The 24,364-nt window shown below is 33.4% G+C and overlaps 1 protein-coding gene across 1 annotated transcript in view; it reads right to left on the minus strand.

Annotated features, from left to right (window-relative positions):
- Nucleotides 1-24,364, minus strand: part of PCDH11X (protocadherin 11 X-linked) — a 482,091-nt gene that overhangs the window by 380,810 nt on the left and 76,917 nt on the right. The window lies entirely within an intron of this gene.

Consider the following 24,364-nt stretch of genomic DNA (forward strand, 5'->3'; position numbering starts at 1 on the left):
TTTCTACTATCTATAGGAAAAGGTTCATTAGCAAATGGGAAGAACAGGTACTGACTGTGTTCTTTTTGGTTGTTACTTCATTCTAAATGGTAGACTTCAATAAGCCAAGCCTCAATACTTGTGAGAAAAAAAAATGCAAATTCTATTTAATATATTCAGCAGGTTTTGCACGTGATTTAATATTAGCACATCTCAAAATTCTGTCCTTTTCTTTTTGGAATTGAGTTTATCATAGGTTCTTCAAGCCATAAAATTAAAACTCATGCTTCCTTTCTTTGATGATTTTTTTCCACTCTATTCAACAAAGAAGCCCCAGCTGCCTTTGCCTACCGCAAAGGGATGTTTTATAGCAAATACCTTTCACAGTTCCTTGATCTTTGTTCCCAAATTAGAAATAAGTATGATATTCAAATTTTTATACTTCAATTATATTTTACATACTAAATAACTTACCACATTAGTATTTATACACCATTGTCTACAGTTTCACAGATGGAAAATGGTCCTTAATGCCGATTAATTGCCAAATAATCTGTTTTTTTTTAACTTACTTCTCTTACAGCAGAAGGAATGAAGAACCCTGGTATATCAATATCGACATACGCAAATTAATATATATGTTTTAAGTAATTGAGAAAATTGGTTTTATTGTTACTCAACTAAGGATACTCAATTATCTAGATAATCTATAAAATAATGGATTGGATTTAATCCTTATGGCTCTCTATTTTGACTCACATAAAAGAAGAACTTGATCACAGAGAATTCATATTGTGAGTGTGAAAAAGAGAATTTGAAGAGCTGAGAAGCTTCTTGCCAGATAGCAAGAAATGGTACATGTGATCCTCTTAGGAAACCAAGAGAAATGTATATAATTAACTATTACTGAATTCATAATGTTATAATTCTTTGAAGTTTAAAAGTTTCAGAAAATATCTGATTGGAATCTCATATTGACCAATGACATCAAACAAAGCCTTTAGCAAAAGTCTCTTCCTGATGATAATTTAGACAAATTATGAAATTAAGTTATAATATTTAACTGATTTCATGGTTACTCTTTCTTTTTTTTTTTTAACTTCTGTGCAGTTAGTGTGCATGAGACATTCCAGTTCTAAGGAACCTAACATGGCACAACAACAACAAACAAAAGTGAGACAAAAATACTCTTTCATTTTATTGTGAGATGAATTAGGCCTACTCAGTAATGTACCTCAGCATATGTCTGACCTCATCTACCTTTCACTGTGGTGAAACTAATACGCCCTTTTACTGTGGTTTTACCTTAGAAGAGCTTCTGTATATAAGTTAATTCAAGCAAGAAAACTTTAGCAACAAAGAGAAGGCCTTTGATTTGGCTTCTAGATGTTGTTCACAACAATAAAAAACAGAAGTAAAAGAGTGTGCTAAAATCAGGTAATGTACCCAGATTCTGAACTTCAACACTTTACATATTACAATAGCTCCATTACTTTATCTTCACTTTTCATTTTTTATTCAGAATGTGAGATCATGCAATGATGCTTGGTTTCATAAAATATTCCAGTCAAATCCCTTCCTATCAAGCGACAGCAGTCTTTTTATACTGAACAAAGAAAGTAAATATAACATGTCAAAGTGCACTGAAGGACAGATGGTTTCAATCTTTTAACCTACAAAGTTCTACAGCTTAAATTAATACATCAAGGTCGGATGGAAGAAACAGGCAGCGGAGACTACTATAAGGATTTCAAGGCATGTGAAAAAAAAAATAAAAAAATGAAACTAAGACTAGAGAAGGGCACTAGGGGCAGAGATAGCTCTATAAGTATCCATTTACGTGGAAGAATCCACACCTGAAAATGAACCTCCATTAATATGGTTTTCTGAAATACTTTTTTCTGTTAAATTTCAGTTCATATATAAAGTGAGAACTCAACTGACTTGTTTACTGCTAAAGAGCGGCTGATTGCTCAAATGAAGAATGAAGAACATGGGACTCCATTGCGTTTTTAAAGGTTAGCAAGACACCTTATGCTCTGATAACATTTGATATAATTTCATAGGGCTTATTCTATTATTCTCTTACACCCTTGTAGTTTTCTTAAAATGCAAAGCTATGAGCAAATGTAACGCAATGCAATGTATAATGTTGCAAAGATGACTTTACAGACGATCATTCTACTTTTTCATTATTATATTTTTTCCCTGACCTTTTATTCATACAATAAAAGCAAGCTATTTCTCCAAACTAAAAGGAAGTAAATGAGATGGAGTATCAAATAATAAATGAACCTTTGATTTTCCACTTAAATCAATTCAAGATGTGGCCTTGATGAAATAAAAATCAGCCTTATAATAAAGAGCAATAATAGAAGTTCTTTTTTAAGATTTACCAAAATGGAGCCATCAGCGGGTATTTATTTATTTATTTAGTCAAATTATCTTAATAAATACTAGATTAGAATATAGTTGTTTTTTTCTACTTTAATCTTGCATGTGATTATCTGGATTGCTCAGGAAGGTTTGAAACCCCTCCAGTCTAAAAACGTATCACAGTTTAACAACAGCTTTATCATGCCAGTCCAACACATGTAAATGCTGACATGTTGGGAGCTGTACTTATGCTGAAAACATAGTTCAGCTGTCAGATCCTAACTAGACTTTGAAATCCTTGTGGGCATCACAGTAAAAGTGTTAATTAATATGACATGGGATGGCAACTTATGAGATTTGGGATGTATACCTCTGGTAACAGTAAAAGAACAATAGTTGTTGTTGCTTTGTATTATTTTTTATTATTATTTTATATAAAAGGCAGAATTTTATTGCAGTGGAGTTTAACTTCAGTTTTCCCACATCACAAGGTTCCCTTCCCCCTGAACAATATTCCCTCTAACGGAAAGATAAAATAAAAACTCCTTAACACTCCTCAAAATTCCTGGACTTCACCAAAAGCTGTGCAAAAAGTTCATTCTGCTTCAGAAATTCCTGTGACATTCCTGTGACATTCCTGTGAGTTTCTGGCATCTAACTAATTTAATGGATAAAATCCTCCCCCTTGCAGGAAGTGTCTATTTCCTGTCTATTTCCTGAAGCGTCCATTTCCTATCACTCTGTTTCCAGCTTCTACTCCTACATTTTCGCAGAAAGATTTAACTACACTGCAGTCTTCCAAAGGCTACTGGGAAGAAGACATAGGCCACTGAGTCTGATGTTCTCTATTTATGTACCATCTCAGAATTATGATGATGAACTATTATTCTTAGTCCAGTTTTTCTGAAAGTAGTTCTGGTGGAATAGTCCTAAAGTAACATGAACTCTTTAAAGCCATAATCACCATTTAGACTTTGATAGTAGTATTTATACAGTAAAATACCTAGCATTTCCTGAAAATAAGGGTTTTTTTTGAACTTCTTTTCCCCAAATGTTTTGCTGCAAGATATAGTATAGCAATAAAGCTCAAAAAGACACTGTCTGGCTTCTCCTGCATCATTACATGAACTTTATCTTGTAATGATGTGCTGCCAAAGAAACTCACAAAACTGACCAATGCTTCATTGACTGAACTTGATAGTGATTGCTGTCATAAAGCAGAGTGAATGACATTTTCTGCAAAGGTTAAATGCTATCAAAGCAAACAAAAACATGCATGTTGACACCTGTGAACTTTGCAAACAAGAAAGCGATTACACTAGCTGGCTGAGGACAACAGTTCTCACTTTCTCCTCAGACGTGTTTTTTCGAGTATACGAATGCACCAGGAGCCACTGCAGATTGCTGGCAGTATGGTGGCATGTGATGATATACTAAATACATGTTCTCCTAAGTCCTTCTTTGTAAATACCCTAGTGATAAATTAAATGTTTTAATAATTATAACAACAACAACAGAATGAAAGCACTGGCAGCTTATGGCAAAGAATAAAGGAGGTGAACAGACTAATGGAAATACACATAAAAAATATGGTATTATGGTAATACAAATTATGGTAATACAAATTAAGAAATACGATTTTATAATATAGCATATAAAATGTTTATTCTATAAAAATGTATGAAAATATCAGAGATTTTATTTCTGTTTACAGATTAAATTTTAGTTATATTTTAAGCAACTTGTAACAGCATGCATACAGTTATAATGGAATAAGCAGCCTAAAATTACAGTCAATGGAAGTGAAAATTTCTGAGTCACTCACTTTAAAAAATTCCTTTTTGCATTCGTTATTTATTATTTAATTACCTCAACTGTTGCTAACACAGCATAAGTATACCTATAGCACCAAAGGTCATAGGCTCTAAATGGTCTCAGCTTTGAAAGCCTACTTTTAAAAGTAATTTTTGTATTATATTTCAGAAATCATCTTACTCATATTTAGCTCTCTAAGAGCTAAGTGTTCGTATAGTTTCCTCCCAAGCGCATGGAGAAAAAACAGTTACAGAGAGTGACTCATTTCAGCCTTTGAGAGGTACATGAGACAGCCACAGCGGATGATTCTTTAGGTGTGTCTCTTCCTTCAACTCCTACAGAAGAAATGAATTCCAGCCTAAATCCTTCATAAATATATTTCTGCTACCTTCACATTCATTCAAAGGGAAAACTACTATCACTTGGAAGAAATGACTATGAGATTCTGATGTGTTTCTTCACTATCAAGCATTATGTAATACTAAGTGAATAATACGACCCTGCTTTTTCTCCCTCTCTAAGCCTCTGCCTCAGCCCACTGACAATTGAGTACCTAGGCCTCGAACAACATATTTACTGATCCTGCATGCCAGTCAATCTGTTCTTATTTGCAAAAGAGAATTATGTAACCCAAAGACAGTAAAAAGAAAAACAGGACCTTTTAGATCACCACTCTTCAGCATTTTTCCCACTGAAGGGTACAGAACATTCATTTGTAGCAGTATAAGAGATTCAGTATGATCTCTACTTCAGTGAGATCTTACCCAGACCTGAATACAGTCCATTCCCTTTGCAAAAACACTACAGTGTACAGGTTTTTGCGTCTTCACAATGTTGTGAATTAGAACTCTGTCCCATTAAGAAAAAAACTCATCTTGATCAAAACTGAATGTCAGCACTGAAATTCAGTTTTCTTTTATCATATCTGTTGGCCATTTACTTCCATTGTTATATATCAGTTTTTAGATATCCTCTCAAAATACTATTACAATATGTCCTACTTATTCACTCTTTCTTCTCACTTCTCGCTTACAGCTAGCGTACTGCTTCCCTGTACGGTTCCACAGTTTGCATTTGTCTCTGTAATTCAAAGGTTATTGGTTGATCCAGCTTAAATGTTTATAGCTGGATCAACCAGTCTCTCCCTTTTGAAAACCAAATTACTATCAAGCTTCTCTGACCTTTTTTTCTTTTGCTTCCAATCTCCAGCCACAATATGGCTAAGGCAAAAACAATTACAAAAAGAAAATCCATATAAAGCCTACAACCACACACCAATCATGGAATGGAAAGAGCACAAGACAATCTTCCACAATCCCTGTGGAAGATTACAACACATTTACTTGTGAATTCCCACCACATAAGGTTTTTTTTTTGATCAGCAGTGGAATATCCTGTACTAGCTCTCCACTCTGTACTTAATAACATCCTTAACAAAGTGTCAGACAAGTAGAGCAAGATAAAATCAGAAATAAACAGAAACCAATTAAATATTTAACAACAAGCTAATAAGCTTCTTCTTCTATTTTTCAAATAAAAGAAGGATGGTTGAAATATTATATGAAATGTGACGTTTTTTTGTTCATTGTATCCAATCTGATTTCTTCTCCCATGGAACAAACATAGTACTACTCAGGTATGTAAATTAGAAGTGACTATTTAGATCCTTTTTCCTCTGGAAACAATCCACAGAGTATATACCATATATTTACATTGAAACCAGTCCAAACACTACAGCACTCTCTTGAAATACAAGTTTATAAAGATTTACCCACAAGATTGTGGCATCTATTGGTAAATTCTGATTTATTAATAATCTGTATTTGAATACAGAAGAACAGTTTATATTTTTTATTAATTTATTCATATTTCATTTATTATATTTATTTTATTCATTATATTCATTTATTAGGGATATGGCCAACCTTTTTTCAGTGGTCTTTGGGGACAGGACAAGGGGCAAGGGCCACAAAATGGAGCACAAAAAGTTCCACACCAATATGTGAAAGAACTTCTTCACAATGAGGGTGATGGGCCTCTGGAACAGGCTGCCCAGGGAGGTTGTGGAGTCTCCTTCTCTGGAGATATTCAAGGCCCGTCTGGACACCTACCTGGGCAACCTGCTCTAGGGAACCTGCTTTGGCAGGGGGGTTGGACCCGATGATCTCCTGAAGTCCCTTCCAACCCCTACAATACTTTGATGTTGTGATCCTGTGATATATTTATTGGATTAGGTGAGAACTAAATAAATTCAAGGCTCCCATTTGTATGACGACAGTGTACTAAACTAAGTATATGCATTAAATAGATTTACATTCTTGATTTGCAAGCTTTAAACCTATCTCGTAGAAAATAAAGAATAAGTGGCATTTTTCATTGGGATTTTATCTTGACAAAAAGTTCTTTTTGCAGATGTATTTGATATTCATTATGTTCTTGTAACAGCCTCTGCATCTCAAATGTTATCAAAACCTGGCAGAATCTTTTCACCTTAATAAGACAAAAGTAGACTTTGTGTTCTCAATGCAAGTTTGTTTGGATTATCAATAGGCAGGATTTGATTGACATAGGAAAAGGAAGAACAGTTCTGATTAAATCAGAGAGGTTTTATTTGGGCTGGTTTCAGAAAGAGAAAAGGTTATCTATCTGTTATGACATATGACAGATTTTTCTCTGGCCATTATTTTTAGAGAGACAATCACACTATTATTTTCAGGAATAAGTAAAGGCAGCTTTCAGTAAGTTTTGCATTTGTAGCTTTGATGAATACCTTCAGTTTATCAAGCAGCCAGATTCTGTCTTTTACTTCATTTTCAAACAGAGTAACAGTGAACAAGTTATTCAATCCCCCAAACAAAATTATCATGTTTGGCACTACCCAAACTCCGTCTACAAGGGACTACATAAAAATACTGAAATTGCACTTGCCTTCTACTGTTTTCAATTTTAATTCTATGTGATGTCCACTCTAATTATAACTAATTTTTGGAAAGCAATGATTCCTCAGCTTCTACAAAGATTTCTCATTTCCTTCAACACTTTTTTTCCTGATACAGAATGGATAAATTTTAGTGAGTGTCACCTGTTAAAAAATTCTAATTATTGTGCTATTTCCCTATGTTATTGCAAACCATGCTCTGGTTTTGTGTATTTCTAAAAGATAACTTTCATGTGAACATATGTAATGTACAGTAAATACTAAGATCACTCAAAAGTAATAAGCAATCAATTATTAGATAAAGTTTCTGTTACAGTGGAAGTTTATACTTTGGGCATAAGATTCATATAATATTCAAAATATTTCACTGCTCTCTTTTAATGAAGCTAGCCATTTATTCCAAAATGCTAATTTTGAGTAATTTCAATACAGGATTGAAAACCACGGAAGTCAGTCTCCAACACATACATAAGATCAAAAGATTCCACTAGTCTAAACTTCTCAAAATCATTTTACAGGATGCGGGTCCTATAAAAAGGTAACTTTTGTTACATAAAAGCACCAAAATACATAACATATATTTGTACTGTTCCTGTACCCAGTATAAAATCATTACAAAATACTGTGCTGACTTAGCACATCTAACTTCATACTTTCCCTTAAATGGCAGAACAGCTGTTAGCAGATGTATGTATAGTGTCCAGGAAAAAGACAAAACATATTGTGGACTACTAAACAACATGTTCTGTACCTGGGGAGAAATAAATAAATAAATAAAATACCGGATTTTGCAAGACTTGAATGCATATGATTGTTTTTAATATATTATGCCACCTGTTACATACCTTCTTTACCTATTACTATGAAATTTAGTAAACCCTGAGTAGATCAGTAATCATAGTAGATGGTCACTACCAGCATATCTAAGAGTGATTAAGAATGCATTTTCCCTGTGCAGACTTCACAAACATAAAGAGAATATAAAACCAGATTTGGATTTATTCTTTCCCTTGCTTTTCCCTGGACAGCTATGTAACAGATTTGAATGCTCAGTATAACTTAGCCCTGAGTTCTACATTTTTTGTTCCTTCCTTTTAGATACTAGGATGCAATTTACTTTTTGAATGACATAAAATTTGAATGATTTTCAAATGGAGAATTTAACAAAATATATCTTGCAAGTATTGGCAGGAAAAAAATTTTCAACATGTTTGAGGAAAACATTTTATATTTTAGAGGTCCTATGCAAAGAAATAAGGGAAAAATAACAGACACATTTTTGCTTCAACTTAATTTCTATAAATGACAAAACAGATGTCTGAAAAACATGGAGTTAGAGACTGCAATTCAACTGCAGAAGCATAAAAAAGGATCTACAGTCACAAAAAAAGGCATCAACATCATGAATTATATCCTGAAAAAAAAAAAAAAGATAAAATATTTTCTTTAGACGGCTTTGTATTTTTTCATTTTTTATGTATGTCTAATAGTCTAATATAATTTTATTTTTTTATATTTTTCCTTTTTAAATATAAATATGCTTATCCCTAAAGGTACTTTATATGACACAGAGAAGAGCATATTAACTTCTTTTGCAGTATTCTCTAATTTGTTGCTGAGAAAGAACAAATCCTAAGAACTTTTGATATATAAGAATGAATTGTGCATGTTTCTTTGGCTTGTGGTACACACAGATTTCACACAAGTAGTGAAGGCCCTCTGAAAATAAGCTTCAAAAGGGCTTTGTTTTTGGTTTGGGGTGTGGTTTTTTTTTGGTGGCAAAATTTTATATTCTTCCATCTATCTTAAGAAGAATGATGGTCTTCATAAGTAAGATTATTGCAGTTCATTCTGTGAAATTCCATAGTTATCATATCCTCATGTGAATTTAATAAAGCTTAGCCCTAGCTGCTCTTGAACAGCAGCCAAGCATTTGATTTGTTCTATTTCATTTTATTCTTCTTTATGCATCTTGCTACCATCTGGAATCATAAAAACAAACAGTTCAAGCAGTTAATGTGTTAAAAGGGGGCAATGACATAATGAAATATTTCCCTCTAATTCCCCCCAACCCCCATTAACATTTTCATATCCATTTCAGAACTTATGTTGTCATTTGCCAATTCCAAAAGGACTTTCTGTAAGAGGATTGTTAGAACAGATGTTGGAACCCTTATACAACTGAGCACGTGCTGTCTTATCCATGTTTATTGTTTCAAAGCCAAAATACAGCAACTATTAAATAATTCTTGGTAGCTGAAAGAGCACATATAAATGTGCCATTGTGTGTCTTGCACACAGAACATATCAACAGAACATTTTTGGCTCCAATTAAGTCTTCTTTTACCAATTGCTTTTCAGAATGACAGGACTACTCTGTCATTTCTATCTGCTTTTAATATCTAAGCATCATAAGTTTCTGAAAACGTTTGATTTATCACTTTGTGAGTAAAGCATTCTTGACTATGTCAACTTATTAATGTTTTCACTAGTAGAACTAGATGGAATTTAGTTCTAGATGCTATGTTCCTCTGGGATAAATTTATACTAGCCTAAGGTTCAAGATAGGCAAAGCTCCAAAAAAGTCAAAGAATGTTCAAGTCTCCCATGCTAAGTATTTTTCTCCTGGAGGAGTTAGGTTCCCAGAAATAGGGTGAACAGGAAAAAGTACTTTCTCGAAAATAATGATTTGACAAGGAGCCAAATTCCCAATATACTTGGTTTTCAGCACTGATTTAAAATGCATATGTGTGAATATCCACAGATTCTATATTAGTACTAATATGGACTGACAGAGTGTGACAATGCAACATGATACTACATGCACTAAACTCAAGACTGAAAAAGATGAAGACAAGTTTAGTAAGGCATGATGTGAAAGCTGAAGATGGTTCAATATTTAAAAGGGAAGATGAAGGTGGAACTACAGACAAAAGTTAGACTGTGAGTAAGGAGTAACTTTATAGAGAGCAGAAACTCTTTTTATAGAGAGCAGAAAACAGGAATCTCAGTGTTAGACCATAAAAGCACTAATGTTCTTTTAAACCCTGTAAGAGCAAGGAAAATATTTGATGAATGGGATATGAAGTACCTTGAGTTAGGAAGCTAGTCAAATGAATAATACAGAGAAGTGACCTTACAATAATTACAACAAAGAAAGGGAATTGAATCAACACAGATCATGTGTTACTTCAGAACTTTGGCCATAAAATAAAAATAAAAAAAACTAATGCCACTTTCTGAAAGTATATTCATTACATACTTAGAAGCTACTATCTTTGATTTAATGTGAAGTTTGAAGGAATCCTCAGTCCTAGTATATTTGAAATTAGCAGGTTTGACAATTTTCCCACAAGAACACCAATCTGCTCATCCCTGCTTTTGAATTAATGACATAATTTTGGTAGATTAAAATAATAATTAAAAAAATTACTTTAGGCCATTCAAAAATGCATTCAGACAGGCTACTAAACAGCAAGAAATATCTTAGAATAGCTTCTGATAGAGAAACCACATATGCGAAAGTATTAGAAAATATCTCTTTTTGTGCATATGTCTGCATTTAAGCTTCTACAGCCCTATAATGAATAAAGTAAGAGTTTAACGGTAAATACTTAGCATAAATAAAAAGAATAAAGATCCACATACAATTACCTTAGTTTAATGTATCTTATTGGACATACCTCTGAGAACTATTAGATATGTGTATTTGGTAGAGTAGCTTAGTGAGGAGTAGCTTGAGGGAGGAGAACAGGATTTTTTATTAGGATTTCTGGTATAACCATTGTTCCCACTGAATTCTAAAAAGATCTAGATGACTCTGCATGAACTGTAAGACAGTGAATACAACAATGCTGATTGCTGCTGATAATAACAGTATCAGACATACCTTTACAAATGGCAGCAACTCTCTCAGCTGCAGCTCTTACTGAGTGCTGAGTTTAACATGAATTGGAAGAGACATTTGTTCTATAAATTGCAGCAGTTCTGGATGCTGACTGAAATCAACAGCAACCAAAACCTCAGCAGGATGCAGAAGTCACTGCCTCCTTTCTGCTAAGCTTGAGAACAAAAAGCAATGTTTTGTTCCCCTCTTGAGAGGAATACAATAACTGGTTAAGAGTACCTTTTTAATTTCAAACCTATTTAAAGAAATAAAATGTGACAAAGATAGAAGACATTTTATTGTTATATATTAACTATCATTTTAATACACTTACCTCAGGTAAGTTTAAAAATGGCAAAAAGGTAAATCATGCGGCAAACTGTAATATCCTTAACAATTAAGTAGTTTCATCCAGTTAAAAAAGCAAACTGTACCATACACTTTAAAAGTCTAAGTTGCATTTCTTTTTCACTTTCAGTTCAACATTAACTTCCCAAGGTAGGGAAACAAAATTTCTAACAGTCAATAAAAATCAGTCAAATAATATAATTTAGACATCTTTCTTACCTTAAAATCACCAAGTAAGCCTGATAGCAGTCAAACTTTAAAATCACATGTGAACACACATCCATACATTCACATACATTATTAGGTAGAAGGCAACAATCTGCTTCTTTTATTTATAATAATAATACACATTAACCCAATTAAGAAAGAATGTCTGAATGTGGCAGAATGCGACTCAAAGCTACATCTGCAAAGTTCTCCAATGCAGAACTTCAGATACTGGTAGAGCTATCTTACCACAAGAAAAAATATACACTAGCAGGATCTTTTATTTATTGTTTGTTTGTTTGTTTGTTTGTTTTCTTTTCCCTTTCTATTCTAACACTGCCTAGGTCCTGAATGTGATCATGACCTTGTCCATGGAAGACCCTGCCACCTTTGGTTGACAGACAGTCTTGAAAGATATATAGCATTAAATAGCTGAGGCAAAAGTATTCTTCATTTAGCTGGGTGCAAGAATTAATACTGTTATTGTAGTCTGTTAGTTTCTCTCAAATATTTCATGATGCTCTCATGTTTCTTAGCATTAAGATTGTACAAATCGACTTATCAACAAATTGAGTCGAAAATTCAGAACAATTTGTGTTCACTCCCCCCAAAAATAAAACCAACATATCACATGTATGTAAGCCAAAATGTCTTCTTAAATTCAAGCCAAATATTCTAGTATAACTTGACCAAAGACAGAATTTTTGGTATACCATACCATACATAATGCTCGAGAATTAACAAAGCATTCAGATTTATTCTTACTTTGTAAGAAGACATTAAGTTTCATTTATGCCAGAAAATACGTAACTGGTATTTTGTATTTAATGTGTTATTTAATACAAAAATATCAGTTAAAGAGTTTGTTATACTCACTACGTGTTTAGAATAAGAGATTTATTTCTTCCCCTGAATTGTTTCTCTCCATGAAGTACATCCAAGTAGTGGAAATATTTAGGAAAAGACATGTCTTCCAATTATTCAAATATTTTAAAAGTTCAAAGGAAAGAAAATTCCAAATGTCCTTCACCTGTGAAGTACATTTGTCTGTGGGTCATTTGCTTGTCTGAAATACATGTGCACTAGTGTCTGGATAAGAGATGAATTTGTCATCTGTTTTTTTCTTGGGGTGGGGGGGATGGGGCGGGCAGAGGAGAAAGGAAGGAAGGATCAGTTTAGATAAGGATCTAGAAAAAATATTTTTGTGAAGGAGGGTCTGTTAGTGGAGTCTTTCAGATCCATATTAGTGTCAAGGGGCCTATATGTCTACAATTTATTTGTAATTTATGTACAGGATGAAAGGGAAGTTTTTGAACTGCCAGACAATGAAAAAGAATAAATTCTTTTGAGGAAAGGTCTTAGATTCAAATTTCATGTCAAACTGCTGATCAGATCACAAAGGAAGACAAATAACATCACAGCCCAGCAGTAAACAGAGAACATAAGATGAACTCAGTTCATCCATCTAATTGCCATGGATATCTCTCAGGAGAAAAAGGATGAAAAATATACTGAGAAAAAGGACTGGAATTTAGCTGATAATTCTTAGCTGCTATTGAGTGGTGGGAAGTCAAACCTCAAATATTTGATATCACCATTTAGCTTTTACTGTAAATAAGCTGTTTGAGCTTTTATGAACTCCTTCCCTAAAAAAGAAAAATATACTAAATATGAAAAAAAAAAAAAAGGTTGTTTAAAAGACTGCAGAAGTCAGTTATACCCCTGAAAAACTCCTGATAGCATAATTATTTAATATCCATCTAAATGAATTTAAATAACTGGATTCGATTTACATTTGTTTATTTATGAAATCTGCAGGGGCTCACAATTTGGAGGACATAGAGAAACATCATTTTCATGACATTTTCAGTGGTGAGATTTAAGAGAGTACCTGTACAACAAGAAAAAAAAGTATTTTAGAATAGGGAATATTTTCCAGCCCTCAGTAATGGAATCAGAACTGAAAAGTGAAAGATTTGGAGTACAGAAGAAATATAAACTATATTTATCATATTGTATCCTAACCTCCAAGTTATCAAGAGTCACTTTCTAATACAGAACACAGAACGTTCTCAAAAGAGAAGATAAACCTCAAAGGAATGTGTAAAGCAAAACCGTAGTGCTTGGCTATCCTTCGTAGCGAAAGACATATATTGGGTATTGAGATACACATATAGCTACAGCTCTATTCTATGTAAAATATGCTACCTGTAACCTGTGCTAATTGAATATGAGATATATGTGTGTGCACATACACCTTCATGCTCTTTTTATATACACATGCACAGGAAATAAACACATACACAGATATATATGTGTAGACTATATATATCTATACAAACTATATAAACACATACATACATGTAAACATTGCTAGAGGATGTGTGACTCTTGGAAAGTCCTGCTTAGACCACATTCTTTGAAGAAAATGACAATAAAAAGTACATGCTGCTAAGGAATATGCTTACTAGTAATCTCCGTGTAGTAAATTTAATTTAATAATTATAGACTCCAATCACTGTAAAAAATATTGGCATATGTATAGATTTGACAGTGTGCATGCGCTGATCAAAGAGACCAAAAGTGTATTTAAAAACAGTGCTTCTCCAAAACATATATAAATATAATCTTTAAACAGAATTTATTTTGATAAATAAGACATAAAAGGAACAGTGCTTGGTAGTTCAATATGAAAGCAAAAATATATACTAAAAAAGATTTGTTAAAAAGATTTTACAAATAATACTTAACACCAGGGTATGCCATAAATATTTGTAGTACGGTAGACTAGGAAATCATTGAAAATGTGTAATAACATGTGTAATAACAACAACAAAAACAACATTACAGTTTATGTTTAAAAAAAAGTTATTTACACCACAAATGTGCTTTGCTTTTGACAGCACCCTATTGCCCTTTTGCCCTTTAGCAGTGCTCTATTCAAAGAAATTCAGAAGGATATAGAGATATCCTACTATGGTGGTTTAGCCCAATTAAAAAAAAAAAAAAAAGTCCAATATATTTTCTGATATGATAGGCAGCTTTCAAGCAACCTGCAGATTGTGTGCCATAGCTTTTCCTTGGAATGACTCACTTGACATCAGGGTGTGTTTGAGACAGAGTGGCACTGAGCTTTGGTAGACACGCATCCATATGAAATCCAGGCATTGACAATATGACACAGGATGCAGAACAGCAAATGTGAGCCATCTTTGGCTGCTGGCATTGCAATGCAATGCAACTAATTTACACTGTAAAACTGGCAACAAATAAAGAGCTATTCTTGTTGCTGAGCCACACATAGCACTGTAGCTAACCAAAACAAACTCTAGGACTATCTATAGACAAAGATCTTTCTGCACTGGTGACAAGGGTGACATTGTGCAGAGAACAAAAGGATAAATCTCTCAAGAATTTTACAGAGATGATGGTGAATAATAGTAATCACAGTTTAAACCACAATAAAATAACACAGAATGTGTGTTTGCTATTTCAAAGAAAATATATAGTTTTCTATTTTAAATGTGGTCAACTCAGTAACGCTTGTTCTTAATTTACTCTGACTTCCATGCCGCCAGAAAGACTATTTCTGTAGGTGAAAACATTTGAGAAAAAAACACTGACATATGCCTAGCTTTTTAGACTCAGGCTGCTAATATTCATTAGAAATAAAAAAAATAAAATAAAATAAAAATCTAACTATAGAATCTTTTTGAATGGCCTCCATTTATCCTTTAGCTCCTTGAAAAGTGTATAAATTAATATTCAGCACACATACGCATTTGCTAAGTACACATTAGCCTTTCATGAGACTATCATGAATGCATTTAATCATCAGAAGGAAATGAGCTCTCTGAACTAGTCTTACTCCAGTCTGTAAAAGAATCACTTTGTAGAAAGTGATATTTAGATGTAAGAAACCAGAAATTGAAACAGAGAAACACATGAAACTGAACCACTTTAGGAGGTTGCTGTTTTTTTCCCTTAGTGCATTTGAAGGGTTATTATAGTTGCCTGTGCTGACTCATGAGAGAACCAGAAGAGAGATTACTGATTTGGACCAATAATCCAACCACCTGATGAGCCTTTATTTCATATATGTATCTTTTCTAAAGTTTAAAATTATCCTAGATTATTCTAGAACTATTTATTTATAGAATATAATGATCTGACCAGTGAAATGCTAGGAAAAAAAGATAGATCGTCAGGTAGTTTAAAAACAAAAGAAATAAAGAGTCCCATGAGGTATTTTTCTTATGAACAATTAACATTCATCTCAAGAAATGGCAAGCACAACTTATCAAAGGTTCTCTTCATACTTAGTGTAAGTAGGCACTTATAGAGGGCGTGCAGTCCTCTAGCATGCAGATGAACCCTGTCCAGTATCTCAGATCAGTATTCCTTAAATCAAATAAACGAAAACAAAAGAAGCATTCAAATTATTTGGTGCTTTTCTTAATCAAACATGGATTTTACATACATGAGTTTTCTCATCAAGGAAATCAAACCTATTATCAAGGATATCAAACCTATCTATTACAAGTACGGAAATCTAAAGATTCAATAAAGAAAGAAAAAGCAGAAAAAGAAGTCCATGAAATCCTACTGTCTTCCTAATGGACAACTCTACCAGGCCAAAGGTTAATTACTCTTAACAAATAGCTTTACATGCTTCCCATCACCCAACTATGAGGCATCTAAGCAAACAACTGTAATAGCAATAGGCAGTACCCATCTTTAGTTACACTCAACAATATGTCTTGAATAAACTCCTTACTATATCCGGAATGATGTTTCAAACCAAAACAACTGGCTGAGTTGTGGTATTGTGTCAATAAATATCATTACTGTATGTCTAACCACTGAATGTGTTGTTTAATTTGAAGCGTAAATGATGCAAGGATATGGTAACTAGAAACAGCAAAACTGTCTTACAGATACATAAACATCTTCTCAAGAAAATGATCTCATTATAGGAATTAAAATTTTTCTTTAACAGTCATAGCTATAATTATGCAATACAATATGCTAAATTACAATACATACTTCAGTATTAATAGAATTTATTTTACAGATCAAATAGCCAAATACAGATTTTTGAAGGAGCCAGATAGCAAATGTGGAGGATACTATAGGCAACAGTCATGGTAGACATTCTGCAGTCTAAGAACTGAGGCAACGTGAATATTAAGTACAACCCTATAAATATCTTTACATCAAACATACAGTAAGGTGTAATTTTATGTTGTAGTCTAATTGATCAATCATTAATAATTTTGCCTTTAAAATAAAGTTATACATACTGTATACATCCCAGTTAAAAGTGTCATTCATTTTATTCTAGCAAACTAATATTACATGTCTTCATATAAGTGCAGAAAACAGGGTTCTTTATACTCCTTTGCTTCCTAAGAGATTTTGCATTGCATATGAAATGCAAATATTATAGATGATACATATTAAGCATTATTTTCTAAAATGTGAAGCAATATACAAGAACTTGCAACCAGGCTGCAAACCAAGCAATGATACTCAAATTATATTTGTTAAATGAGCCATACTAAATAACAAAACAAATTTAAATTAAAGGAAAAAAAAAAAAAAAAAGAGGTTAACTATATAGAGAAATAATTTGGAGGAGAAAAAAAAAACAAACTTTTTTTTCCCCCATGTGCTGGCTAACAGTGCAAAAAGTTCTAGGTTCCAACAAATGTATACTCTTCCCTATTTTATCACACTAAAAAGTAAGCCACTGGATTTATGACTTTTTCTAAAATAAAAGTATTTCAAACTGTTAGGTGTGCAGCACCTGTTATGCATTATCTAGATTCCAGCAGGCAAAATGCAAATTAGATTTTATTTTAGGAAGTTAAGTGAATACTTTTGAGTTATTTCAAAGGTGATCATTTTTTTACAAAAAATGGTGGTCAAGAAAGCAGAAAGTACTTTTTCACTACTACTATTGTGCCTATAAAATGAGAAAGCAGTGATTTGATCAGTTCTATTTATGATCCATAGCAGCAATATTATCATTAAAAATATTATGAAATAGATATAAATACCACTTAATTCTTAATATGTGTAATGGTGCTATATATGACAACAATTCATTTGCTTTTCTTTTTAATGCAGGGAGTATAAAGAACTTACATTCTCTTTTTAAAGCATGAATAAAATTTATTGCTCCCTTTTAATATACTTATATAATTAAAACTTCTAATTGTTTCAACTAAAATAAATAAAGAAAAAATCTGGGACAAGGAGATGATTACAAGCAAAATTAGAAAACAATAGATTTATCATAATTGCCAACTGTGAGGAATGATGGGTCACATTACTTTTTTCTTAGCAAAACTAAGTTATAGAACACTATAGCACAATGTACTAAATTTTTTTGTCTTTTCCTTTTAAAAAATTCTTGCCCTTGATACCTTTCAGTAGGGCAGCTTGAACAGTTCATCGTCACTTCCAAACCCCTCTGGAGATCAGACGATAAATTTCTTCGGCAATCAGAGACAGGACAAGGGCTTTCTCGTGCTATTTCCTTGTTTTCATGTTTGCTGGCTTAACATCATTGTGTACACGTACGACTTCAGTATATAACATCAGATGCGATGACGTTCAGAGCTGGCAAACAGAGAAACAGCATGAGAAAAGCCCTTTCCTGCATATTTTTCCCCATATATCGTAAAGTTTCCTTCCAAACGTCTACCATGTCAATCACTGTATAGTTTAAGAAGTACCTAACTATTTTGTTTCTAAGTAACTAACCACTCTGGGGCATGTGTGTGTGTTTACAGGTTTTTATACACACACAAAGATCTGCACACTTCTATATACACACAACAAAAATGCTAAAACTGGAGTCACAGAAATGGCTTCAACATACATTACCCTAGGTTTCTTACTACTTTTCACTTTATCAGCTTGAAACCCCGAGTGCTGTATCAAGCATACAGATACATCAGAAGTCTATCACAGTACCTAGAATATGTTCTGTAGGGTGTTAGCAGATTTCATTTAAGAGCATATTCCCTAAGAGCTAAAAAGAGCATAAAATATTTTGATTTGAAGAGTTATTTTGCATCTTTAATCCATGTTTATCATCAACAGAGTTAAAGTCCATAAAATTCACCGAAATGAAGGCATTCAGATCAATTATCTCTCAGGAAAGAAAACACTACCAATAACACAGTCAACAGGACACTATTCACTCACTGGTCAGGAAATTGCTATCAAGTGCAGATCATTGAATGCAACACCTTCTGGGAGAAAATAGGAAAAGAAAGAAGTGTGAAAATTAAACTGAAGTTAAATCAGACTTCATTGTTGACAATGGTTGGTAGTTATAGGTCATTTAAAAAATAAACAAATAAATAAATAAAATAAAAGCTTGGATCACTAAAAGAGGAAATGCTTCAGCTCGGCCTTGGAAACATGCAGGTGAAATGTGCTTAAAGTTCAGGAAAAATCATACATATTTATACCGCTACTAGTCCAAGGCAAGTTGTTACTGGAGAGGGAGTGGAGCATCATTCTAGCTTGCCAAACAATCGCCTGGTTTGTAATGCTTTGTCTTACAACTTCCATATATATAGCTTCTACTGGGGGAAAAAAAAACCTTTCCTCTCTTCCAAGTAATTTTCTACTTAAGTGTCATATTCAAAGTGTCATATTCACTTTTTCCTCAAAGAGAACATTACTTTCTTTTTTGTTTTCTTTCCATTTTTGCTCAGTTTTTATTTTCTATTAAGAGGCAATAGGGACCATTTTCAGATATCCTTTCCCTTGTGTTTTCAATGAAAAACACATATTAAAAAAAAAAAAAAAAAGTAAAAATTGCCAAATTGTTCCACAGAAGAAAAAATTTCCTTGACCAATTTTGCTTCAGTAGTACTGCACATTTAAGTCACTGCTCACTAACTTAAGAGACAGCAAATTTCACTTATTCTTCAGTGAAATCTTTTTTCTCTGGATGTGAATTCCGTTTCTTTCTGAAATGTATATACATCACAGAGTATCAGAATTACCAGAAAAATTAGCAGCCAGAAAATTAAGAGAAAATAATAAGAATAGTCAGAATCATAATGATCACTTTTCAAACAGCTTCTGGGAAGGGCTTATACCAACAAACTTATCTGATGTTTAGAAGAAAATGTTCCTGGAGCGTAACTTACTCCACATCTGTCAATGCAAAACGCTGGTGTTACCTATACACCTTTCAAATATCAGACACATCAGCACTGCCTATTGACAATTACAGAGTAGTAGATTAAACTCACTTATTTACATATCAGGATTTACATATCAGGTGAGTTTTCAGAGCTGTTTGTTTTGGGAAAAGTGCATTATTCTTTTCACTCACATTCTAAGCACACTGCTCTCACAACAAGTGGAAAACTGTAAATGACATTTCACCACATTTCAAATCAGAACCAGAAGATCAAATATACCATAACTATAAGCATGTCTAAGCAGTTGCTAGTGAGACAGTAGGCCCCCAGAAGGCAATGTATTTTAAATGAGGTCTACTTTCCATTTAGAGTTTTAAAAGAAATAGAATTTCTATCTCCAGTTAAGTTTCCAGCAAACAAGTTCAGCAGAAATCACTGTGTCATTTGAAATTTCCATTCATACATATGGGTACATTCAGACATGCAGAATCCTAGCAAATAAAATCAATTAATGATGATTTACAGCGTTAAATATGAGAAAAATCAATCTGCGTGCCTGTTCATTCTCTTAACAACCTTCCAAAGAGGGTATAGCATGCTAGCAGTGGAGATGTTAACATACAGACCACAGTCCACTGCAAAGCAGGCAGAAGCAGCAAGTACAAAATAATAGATTCATAGCGTGATGATATATTACAGCTCTACCAGTTGGAGAGGTGGACTGAAACTGAACCAAGTTGTGCCACTGCTGCCTTCATGACCAGTCACGCTTCTTCATTAACAGAAGGTCAAATTTCCTGAAGTCAGAGTTTAAGATGACAAAAAAAAGGCCACAGAACCCTTCTTCAGTGAGCAGATGATTACTTTATGAGATTTTTTCTGTTCCGATAATATGCATTATACTATTTTCAAATGAATGAATGTTGGAAATCACATTAATTAAAAGGAGACCTGAAGGAGGAGGATGCATTGGAAATGTTAATGAAACTTTGTGGCCCTAGTTTCTTAGAACCCAGCTGCCAGAGTTAACACTGTATAGCATAATTACGCATGCTTTGATTAGACAGGTTGATGCCTACCAGACAGGCATTTGAATTGTCTGAATGTTGAAAGTACCTGAGCAAAACTTTCAGATTAAAAAATTGTTTCATACTGCGGGAAAACTAGACTGAAAAAAACTGTCCTTTCTTTTCATCATTCCAATGCAAATTAAAAAAAAAGATTTGTGACAGTATGTAATAGTTCATAGAGTCTGCTCTCACAAAGGTAAATGTCAAAAGCAATTGAGCTTTTACAAAGCTTGCAGACAGATAAACTGTACACGTGCTGTATGTTTTTCTACCAAACAAATACATTCTGCTAAGAGGTTGATGACTACTGAAACAATGACAACCTGATGATACTGAAAGTTAGCTGGATTTTACAAGCTATATATCCTACTTTGAAAAAACATATAATGAACAAGAAGCCCCTTCACAATGTATCACATGGTAAAGTTTTTTTAATACAATTACCTCTACATACAGCATCCCACAAGAAAGCATGCTATTCTGAAGGTTCCAATTCACTGTCACTAGTATTCATTAATTCCTACTGTGTGACTAAAATAATACTAATATCTCTTTCCATTGCCCTTCCTCACACACAAATACACAGAGAAGTTTTTTCTCTCTTCTTCCTCGTATTACCATTAGCACCACACATTTTTTCTCTTGAGCTCCTTGTAGTCGATGATCCAATGTGTCCTCAGCTGCTTCAGGAGTCTCTGATTCCTTCCCCATAAAACTTTCAGCTGTTGCTATTCCCATGTTTATTTGCCCACATGGCCACTGAAGAGATTTTATTTTTTTTTTTCCGTATAAAACCTTTTCATCTTCTCTTGTATGTTTTTTGAGTACAATTGTTATGATTTTCTGTCATTTCAGAGATCACTTCAACAAATTTAACAGTAAAGCAAAGAAATAATTGCCTTTTTTTAGTGACCTGAATCAATACCATTCAGACATGCACGGAATTTAGAGCTTATAAAACAAAACAAAACAAAAATACATATTTTTTTTTATCATTAACTCAAGTTCAAGTATCTGAGTTGAAATTTAGGCTTGCATTGCATGGACAAAGCTAAGAACAGTTGAGATGTGAAGCCTGTTAATATCAACATCCATTAGAAAATGAAAACAAATATCTTCACAGCGAGTGTAATCTTCTTTAGTCTCCTCCTTCAGGGAGCTTCTGGCTTGTAAAAGCTTGTAAAAGCATTACAGTAATTGTTAAAGTAAAATATTTTTTCTCACATTAAACATCTTTCTGATTTTCATTTCTCAAACTAGCACATCTGCCTTTTTAACTGAACTTATTATATTCAGTTCTCCTGGCTGTCCTACATTTTTTTTGAAAATTCAGAGAGTGCATAACATAAATGCATCATTAACCACAAACATCCTGGTAATCTCCAAGGATGGAGGATGGAGGGCAGCATGACATCTGATGTATTGTGGTAGATTACTTTTGTTTGTTTAATTTCTTTACTAGCTGGCAGCGACAACTCTTAAGTTAGTCTGTCCTGAGTCACCTTCTATAGCTCCACAGCAGATAAAACTACACAGACCACAACATACAAAAACAAGTTAGGAATAAGAGTGACTTTTAAAAAAATCCACTGAGGTTAAAGAAATATACTTGTTCTCGCTTATCATGAAATACAATTCTGTTACTGTGATCAAAGTCCAACACAAAGGATTTAACTGAAATGGCCTCTCTTGCCTAATTTATGTAAATAAATGTATTATTTGTATTATATTTAAATAAGTAATACAATATCAATTTATGTGTTTAATGGTGAATGTTGTTTACTAGCTAGCATAAAGGGCCATTGTCAGAGAGTAGTTACAATTTCTCCAGCAATGTGGTCACTTTCATATTGAAAATTAAACCTAAAAGAAGGATAACTGTAGATTTAACAAAATCAATATGGTATATTCTGAGCATCATACCTATATATTATATTATATATAACACACATATATATTTTCAGGTACAGCTATATAAAGATAAGCTACTGTCAGGTAATGAGCATTGCAAAGCAAACAGTTCTATCCTGCTCTCCCCGACAGGAAACGCCTGTCATTGACCTTTAAGGTACAGATAAAAGAAAACGTTTTTTCCCAACCAGCTTCTGCAGAAGAGAATTGCTTTCCATTCTACTTTAAAAGCGCCTGAAAATGGAAGAACTAGGTTAGTAAAAACCTAGAGTGTCATGAGTTTACCTTTTTTGTTAGCAGAATTACTGCATTACAAAGTGTTTTTGAGCAGACAATGGAAGAACCTTTTTGGCTCACAGGAGCTATACTGGAGTCCCTGTTCTCAATTGAAAAATCACTTGGATCAGGCCTCCAGAGATGCTGAAAACAGCACCACCCTCCTTGGAGTTATGAGAGTTCAACAAGATGAATAAATTAGGAAAAGGCTTTTCTAACACACAACGGAAATTAACACATTCAAATACCTTTAATACAAAATACTCAAATCTCAAAAGCTACACATTTTCCACTGCTATCTTAGAATTAAGAAATTCTAGTATGTTTCCTCAATTTATCAGTTAATGCAACTCAGCAAATGATGAAGGTTTTAGAGCATACAGTAATATGAGCTAGCATACAAAACTGTGTGCTTAAGGGGAATAAAATAAAATAACCAACCCATCCTGTAATTTTTAATAATATGATGCATAGTGTGCATAAAGAGTTTCTTTTAGGAACATTCTGGTATCACTGTAGTGGTAATAAAAGAAAGCCCACAGAATACAATTCAAAACCTCAACTGGAGTAAAAAGTCTAGCAGACTTGGACATGCTGAGGATATGTTCTCAAACAACAATATTAAAATATATTATCAATGATATAACAAACTCTTTTGAAATATTGTTTCTTTAATGATTGATTTATTTAATGATTGATTCCTTCAGTAATTAAAACTTGACTACAAAACTATTTTCATTGAATACTCTGTAATATTCATGAAGAAAAAGAAGCAAACAGCAAAGTTTAATTATTAATGTTTGTTTTTTTTTTCAGTACATGGATAGAAATTAAATTCAATTTCCAGTGACTTACAGCCTTTCTATAGTGTCTTGTAGGTCCTCGTTTTAATTTAATTTTAAATTAAGGAGTCTTTAGACATTTCATATGCTGTACTTAATTTTTGAGAAGCTAGTATCTGGTTTATCAAGCATAGCAGCTAAAAAGTGAGAGGAATTATACTGATGCTTCTAATTTTCCCCCAGCTTTGCCTGTTGACTGATTCTACAAGATTTAAGTAGTCCAGTACTTTTCTAGTCTGAAAATGGCACTGAAGCTCTCAGAGGAAAATCCTTGCCTGCTTTTGAGGGACCTTGAAGTAAAGCTGTGCCCAAACGAAGGCTGCAATTCCAGACTCCATCAATATTAAGAACCACTTATCAGATCCTGTAAAGCTTTATTGCTTTCCACCTGGCCTAGATTACTTCAATTCTTGAGCATACAATACTACAGAGGACAGTATCATAACCCCTCTGTCTCACAGAGCTGCACGATGTACTGTAGTAATGCAGGAAGTGCCATACTGCCATCTGCAGTCAGGAATACCCACCAGTGAAATAATTCA

The sequence above is a fragment of the Anas platyrhynchos genome, chromosome 10, assembly GCF_047663525.1.
Source record: "Anas platyrhynchos isolate ZD024472 breed Pekin duck chromosome 10, IASCAAS_PekinDuck_T2T, whole genome shotgun sequence".
Classification (NCBI taxonomy): Eukaryota; Metazoa; Chordata; class Aves; order Anseriformes; family Anatidae; genus Anas; species Anas platyrhynchos.